The sequence below is a fragment of the Amblyomma maculatum genome, chromosome 5, assembly GCF_055883805.1.
Source record: "Amblyomma maculatum isolate TAMU_Amacu chromosome 5, ASM5588380v1, whole genome shotgun sequence".
NCBI classification, from domain to species: Eukaryota; Metazoa; Arthropoda; class Arachnida; order Ixodida; family Ixodidae; genus Amblyomma; species Amblyomma maculatum.
The window spans coordinates 25,471,125-25,478,293 of NC_139348.1; the positions used below are offsets into that span (position 1 = coordinate 25,471,125).

General features: G+C 47.9%; 1 pseudogene; it reads left to right on the forward strand.

The window, feature by feature from the left end:
• Positions 1–5,623: 5,623 nt before the first annotated feature.
• Positions 5,624–6,942, forward strand: LOC146187882 (uncharacterized; annotated as a pseudogene).
• The last annotated feature ends 227 nt before the right edge of the window (positions 6,943–7,169 follow it).

Below are 7,169 nucleotides of genomic sequence, written 5' to 3' on the forward strand. Positions count from 1 at the left end.
TTTTTGTGCTTCCCCGTTCGCAGTCTCAGCTACGCGAGGTTCAAAATGCAACAAATGGTAAGCGCAAAACCAACTTTGAAAACTGCCAGGTTGCTTTCTAGCCAAGATTTTCTTTACAAATAAAAAAAAGAAACAAACCAAATTTTGCCCTGATCATTTCGAGTCCTCTTCCGAAATAAATCATGTTAGGGCAAACAAGAAACCACAGAGCAATTTCATTTCGAAAGCGAATACGCTAGCTAGGGTTTTCACCAATGTCTTAACATGACAATTTCCGCAGAAAGCCACTTCCTGCGAGAACATATCACAAGGTGGAGCTGCAGGTGATCAAAGGGCAATACAAAAAAAAAGAATAATGTCAAACAAATAGGGAAACAATGTGATATGCCGAGGGAGTTAATATCTGGAGGCCAAAGAAGAGGGCATTACCCAGGGAAATTTAGACTGAGGCCTTCAGCGCTGACATTATCACGCCCTTTTCTTTAACGCATGTCAGGTGCGAACTCCTGCAAAGCTAGGCCCCCGTGAAGCATACATGTTAAGATTGCAGGTAAACGAGCGAAGGTCATTTCTACAAGCGGGCACGACTCTGCAAAAAGCATTGCAATTTCCAAATAGGTGAAACAAGACAAGCGCCTTCCTTCTCGAACGCACTGCTTGCCCAATCACGAACACCATAGGTTTCTCCCCCTCCATTGTCAAACTGTCAAGTGGGGGCAATCCACACACCGCGATCACTCGCTTTTTTTTCTCTGCAGCGCAGAAGGATGAGTGTAGTCAGGAACCATCAAATAGCCTGACCATCCGGTGATGCTTTAGGGTGAGACATTTTTTTTTTTTGACAGACTCCATTCACCCCTCTCAAGTCTTAATGCTTCAACCGCGCCCTTGGCGGCCGCGATCCTACGAAGCCGATTTTTTATACAACCTTGAAGGTCTCAGCTCTCGAACGTGACCTTTTATGCGTCCGAACTGTACGCTTCCGAAGCGTAGCCTGCGCCTGGAAAGCCGAACCCGAGATAGGGGCGAGCGACTGCGAACGCGTTGCCTGTTAATGCTCCTGTCTTGGATCCCATTTGCATGCTGCGTCCCTCACTGACTGCCGCGCATTCTACAGTGCCATTTTAAGCGGCCATGGCGTCTGTTTCGTAGCAAGCTACTTAGGTCACCTGTCGCTGGACCACTACTGCACTCTGTCGAGTGACAGGAGGGCCTAGAACATTTCGATTTACAAAAACCTCGACGGTCTGCCTTTGCCGGGGCTGTAACTGGCTTAGACCTCTGCGCGCGCTTAGCCTGTTTTCCTTTCAGGCGACAGCTATGGTCCCTTCCCAGCTTACCGCACGTATCACTCCTCACTAAACAACTACTTGGGTGTTTCGATGTAACGGTAGACATTTTCCGAATACCACGGGTCCTTGTACATTTTGTTTTGCTAAAGACTTCGCAGCCGGAGTTCGATCGTGCGCATTTAACTTTAGCCTTGTCTGCGCGCACTTTGCTTGGGCTCCTTCACGCGAGCTCTGCCTGTTCTGTGTTCCAAGTGACACATACAACCCACCAGGGGACAAAGACTTGCGTGGCTGGAGGTGCAGGTAGCCATTCTCTAAAAGGATAGGGCCTTGTGCCTTTAGATCTGGGAAAGCCTCTACGGCCTGACACTTATAGTGCCGCAGGGGGTTTTTGTCAGCGCGGTGCGCGCTTTACTTGTGCGCCTTTCATGCGCCAGCTAGGCACCCTCCGTAGGCCGCGACACATTTTTCCACTCAAGGGACAACGTCCCGAGTGTCCCATGTTAGAGAAAAACATGTTAGAAGTGCTGAGCGGTCTCGAGCGTTTAGAAAAGCGTCTACGGCCTGACTTCGATAGCGCCGTAGTTAACTTTAGCCTCCACTGCGTGCGCTTAGCTTCTTTCTTTCCACACAACAGCTAAAAACCCTTTTTCGCAGCCTCATCGTGTCACCTCTCATTAGACTACTGTGGTGTCTGGACACACAAGTAGAACTTTTCTTTGAACATTTAGTTCCACAAAAGCCTCTACGGCCTGACTTCGATAGCGCCGTAGTTGGCTTTAGCCTCCGCTGCGCGCTCTTAGCTCCCTTTGTTTTCACGCAACCAAGCATCCTTTGTCGCAGCCTCCTCTTGCCACCTCTCATTTAGACTACTGTGGATACACAAGTATACCTTTTCTGTGAACATTTAATTCTACAAAAGCCTCCACAGCCTGACTCCGCTAGTGCCGTAGCTGGCTTTGATACTTGCCTCGCGCGCTTATCCTGTGCTCCTTTCGCGCGACAGCCACGCACCCTCCTCAGCAAACGACACATGTCATCCGACGAAGAACAGTTACCTGCGTGTCTCATGTTAGGGGAAGACATATTAGAAATGCTGAAGGGTCTTCAACACGCTGATCTGCGAATGCCCTGTGTTCTCACGCGACGCGTGCGCAACCTAGAGCGCTGAGATGCCGATTCCTTTCGCTAACATAGCTTCTCGGCTTTCAACTCGGCTTTGAAAGTGACCTGAACTTTATCTGCCCTGAAACCCTCCCCAATGGCCTTCACTATGTGATGCCGCCCTTCTGTAACCTGCACTAGCGCGTCACTTTTTCTCGCAGAGGCCTCACAGGTTAAGCTACCAGCCTCCCTCGCAGGGTCAATTTTCGGCCCCTCCCGCTCTTTCTCATGGCTATGAAAGGCCCCTTCGCTTTCAGTGTCTTTTATGCCCTCTTCATTCCTGCGCTTCGCTTGCACTGCGCTATCCTGAGGCCGCAAGCGGGTGAGATCCCGAACATTGTCGTCTCCAAAACAAAGGTGATTTTCTTTAAGCCGCATATCCGAGTGATTAAATCCGTGCGTATAATGTTCGGGCAGAGTTTGTGAGACGGCTGCCTCTGTCTGAGGAACTCCAAATGTCTGCTCTATCTGTCGCAGGCATTGGGCAAACATACGCTACTCTCCTCATCTTGCTGCCTTTCACAGGCACGCTCGCCTGGTAACTCCGCAGGCCAAACGTTAATGGGAGGGCAACGTCCTTTTTAGCAGCTAAGTTACGGAGAACTTTACGCGGTTTTCTCTTTTTTCCCTCCCTCTCCTCGAGAGGGCTGCATAAGTCGCGACTTGTCGTCATTAGGCTGAGACGAAAAGGTACCTATTGGTTTACGGCAACCGGTCACAATATTACCAGGCTCTTGGCAACGGAAACAGACGGCTGGTCTTCCTACCTTTAAAATCTCTTTTCTTTGTCGCCTCTTCCTTTGTCCAACCTGTGGAACGTTTCTCTCCTGACGGGGTATTAGCCGACGCGTTTCTCGTGCCAGTCTTGCTTTCCTCATCTGCATTAAACTGCGCTGACTATCCCTACCAACCTTCGATCTCCAGGGTGGCGCAGTGGTTACGGCTCTCGACTACTGTTCTTAAGGACGCGGGATCGAATTCCGGCCTCGGCTGCTGCTTTTTGATGCAGGCGAAAAGCAAGGCGCCTGTGTGCTGTGCGGTGTCAGTGCACGTTAAAGAACCCCAGGTGATCGAAATTTCCGGAGTCCTCCACTACAGCGTCTCTCATAGCCTGAGTTGCTTTAGGACGTTAAACTCCACAAACCAAACCAAACCATCCTTCGATCCAAATCGTACGCGCTCCTCTTCCGATCCTCTTCGTTGCAGTTGCTGGTCTCTGATTTTGAGTTTTGCGGTTACCGAGCTTGCCTGATTACTACCCGCATTTTCTCGGAGCGTTTTACTTCTGCGATTAGTAAATCCAATCTTTTGAGCGCTAGTTCCCTTTCTTTTTTATTTATTTATTTGCAGTACTGCCAATCTCTAGTCAAGACGATAGCAGGTGGGCATTACATTCATAATATCGGCAAAATGATGATGACAAGAAATAAAGCAGCTCTACAAAAATACAGTGTTAGGCAATTTTGAAAGCACAAAAAACTGAAAATGTGTTATCAAATTCGCGCAAAGAGCTCATAAATAAAGAGCACATACAAGCTCAGAAACGATATAATGGGATAACAGGCTGTCGACTGCGTTAAACAAGCGAACGAAAAAAGGGAAGCAAAATTTGTAACCGGATAATGTCAGCTCACACCATGGCCTGAAGTTTGGAAGAAAAACTTGAAAATGAATCGACGTTAGTAATAGATGAGTGCAGGCAATTTCATTCGCTGTTGCCAACGGGAAGAAAGAATATTTAAATGCATAACTGTGACATGAAAATTCGGTTAGCGTAAACGCGTGATGATTTCTTAACTCTCGCTTATGTGATAATGAAACATACTGTAATAAGGCGATGTTAAAGGCGTTATGTAGTATCTGATATACGTATTTTATTCGCGCCAACTTTGCTCTTGCTGATAGCGTTTCGAGCCGGGATATTACAGCTGGTTCGGCTGGTGAATCTGTTCGCTTGTATTTGTTATGAATGAATCTTAGTGCTTTACGCTGTATTTTTTCAAGCCTCGAAATGTAGTAAGAGACTGGGGAAACCTAACGGTGTTAGCATATTCTAGTACTGGTCTAATAAAAGTCTTATAAGCTAAAATTTTAGTTTGTGCAGGGGCGAATACATCTTCTAAGAAACAATAACTTGCGCAATGCTGTAGCAGTGATGTTACGAACGTGTTCCCTCCATCTAAGATCTGAGGTCAGTGTGACGCCTAAATATTTGTGCTTGTTTACAAAGGCAAGTGAAATGTTATTCATTTTATACACGAAATTAGAAGGCTGTTTTCTTGTGGTTACTGCCATTGCTATGGAGTTCTTTGTGTTGATTGTCATTTGCCAGTTATTACACCATTCGGCAAATATTTCTAATGACCTGTTAAGAATGACATGATCTTCGTGGGTTCATATTTCTCTGTATATTATACAGTCGTCAGCAAAGAATTTGATCTTACAGTTAATATTGGCAGTAATATCGTTAATAAAGATAAGAAATAATAGGGGTCCCACAACAAAGCCTTGAGGAACTCCAGATGCGACTGCTACCGATCTGGATTGCACGTGGTGGTGGAATACGAATTGTGACCATTGATGCAAAAAGTCCTCTATCCAAGCCAATATTTCTCTATCACCATCGAAGTCCCGCCACTTTGTGATTAGTTTCAAATGACACACGCAATCAAATGCTTTAGCAAAGTTGAGTAATATAATGTGAGTTTGGCTGCAGTTATCAATATTTAAAGCGAGGCCGTGGACTACTGCCGTTAATTGAGTAATGGTAGATAAGCCGCGGCGAAACCCTTGCTGATGACTCTTAATCCTGAGGGCCTCTTCCTCAGCCTCCCTGAACTCCTGTATGAAATACCAGGTCTCATAAATTTCATCCTCTTAAGCTCCACACTTCCGAATCGCCCTCACAAGTTGCGGCTCTTTAAGGCTTTCCCTGACTTGCCCAACACTTCTGTTGTATATTTGGTTTCGGTTAGAGTTTGTGATCACCGGCCGCCAGAGGCACCAGTGTCGCTCTGTGTATATAAGTGACTGCATGTTGAAATAAAGAGGATTTTCTTGGGTGCTCGGCAGTCCGTGTACATCTGCGGCACACGCCGCTACAACACTGGCGACGAGGATTGGCCGATTTCGGGGGGCGTGACTTTCGCCGCTTGCTCTTCGGCGCCATGAGTGTTTCGGGACTCGCGCCACCGCCCCCGTTCCTGCCCGCGCCTGGCCAACCTGCTGTTCCGTGGCCGCAATGGTTTCGCATCTTCGAGAACTACCTGCTTGCTTCGGATGCCTCCGACTGCACACCGGATCGTCGCAAGGCACTACTTCTTCACAGTCTCGGGGTAGAAGGTCAGCGCATATTTTACACCCTCCCATCTTTGGACAACGCCAAACTCGGTGAGCAAATTGCTCCTGATAAAGCATCGGGCTCAGGCGATGCAAGGCCTGAAGTATCATCGTATGATATCGCAGTGGCCGCTCTGCATGCTCATTTTTCGGCAACAAGCAATGTTGTTGCCGAACGGCATCGTTTTAGTAGGCGTGTCCAACAAGTTGGTGAATCAGTGAATGAGTACATCACTGCATTACAGGAGCTTTCTGCTACATGCTCGTTTCCTGTTGAGGAAGATTCGCTGCGTGACCAGTTCGTTGCGGGTATTTCGTCTCGGAGCTTGCGCGAACATTTTCTTCTTGAAGGATCGTCCCTCTCGTTCGCTAGAGCGGTACTCCTGGCAAGGCAGTTTGAGCAGGCGTACAATGATCTGCAAGAATTTCCTTCTGAAGTTGTTGGACGTATTAATACTCGTGGAAATACGCCTACGCGCACACCATATTCCGACGAGAGCTCGAAGCAGTCACACAGCCGCCAATCGCGTTGTTATCGCTGCGGTTCATCTCAGCACAGTGCGGCATCATTTCGCTGTCCAGCCAAAAGCAAGCGTTGTCACCATTGCGGTGTTATGGGTCACTTCCGCTGTGTTTGCAAGAAACGAGGCTCCGCTCCGGTTAGTGGGTAGACAGCCAAAATTCTTCTAGCGAGGAAGTTTTGAGCATTCTGGCTGTGACGACGGCCGCTCGCTCCGCAGTTCACGTCACAGTTTCGATTGGCCGCACGGACATAACTTTCCTTGTAGATTCTGGGTCATCTGTTTCCATTGTTACACAGGACCTTTTCAAGCAGCATTTTGGAGACCACGTACTTTTTGCCCCAACAGTTCGGTTACTAGACTATTCAAAACAGCCAATTCCGGTTCGTGGCTGTTTCTTCGCTGACGTTACGTACAACGCTGACACAACAAGTCTTCTTTTCTATGTTATAGAACAAGGCAGCTCACTCTTGGGTATCGATGCCATCAAGGCGCTCGGGCTACAGATTGATGGGTCATCTCCTCAATGCCTTGAAACGACGCTAACGTCTAATTCTCGAAGGGAACAGCGCTCTGAGCCGACAAAAGCCGTGCAGGAAATTAACCTCCCAAAGGAATTAGTTTAAGAGTTTGGATCTCTTTTCGATCCAGGCCTTGGCCTCGCAAAAGGTTTTGTGCACCACGTCAAAACGCGATCCACAGTGCAGCCATTCCAATCAAAACTTCGGCGCCTTCCGCTCTCACTGCGACCATTGGTCTCGGAAGAGCTCCGTCGATTGGAAAATATGGACGTGATAGAAAGGGTGGAGGCATCTGAATGGGTGTCACCCATTGTGGTCGTTAAAAAGAAAGA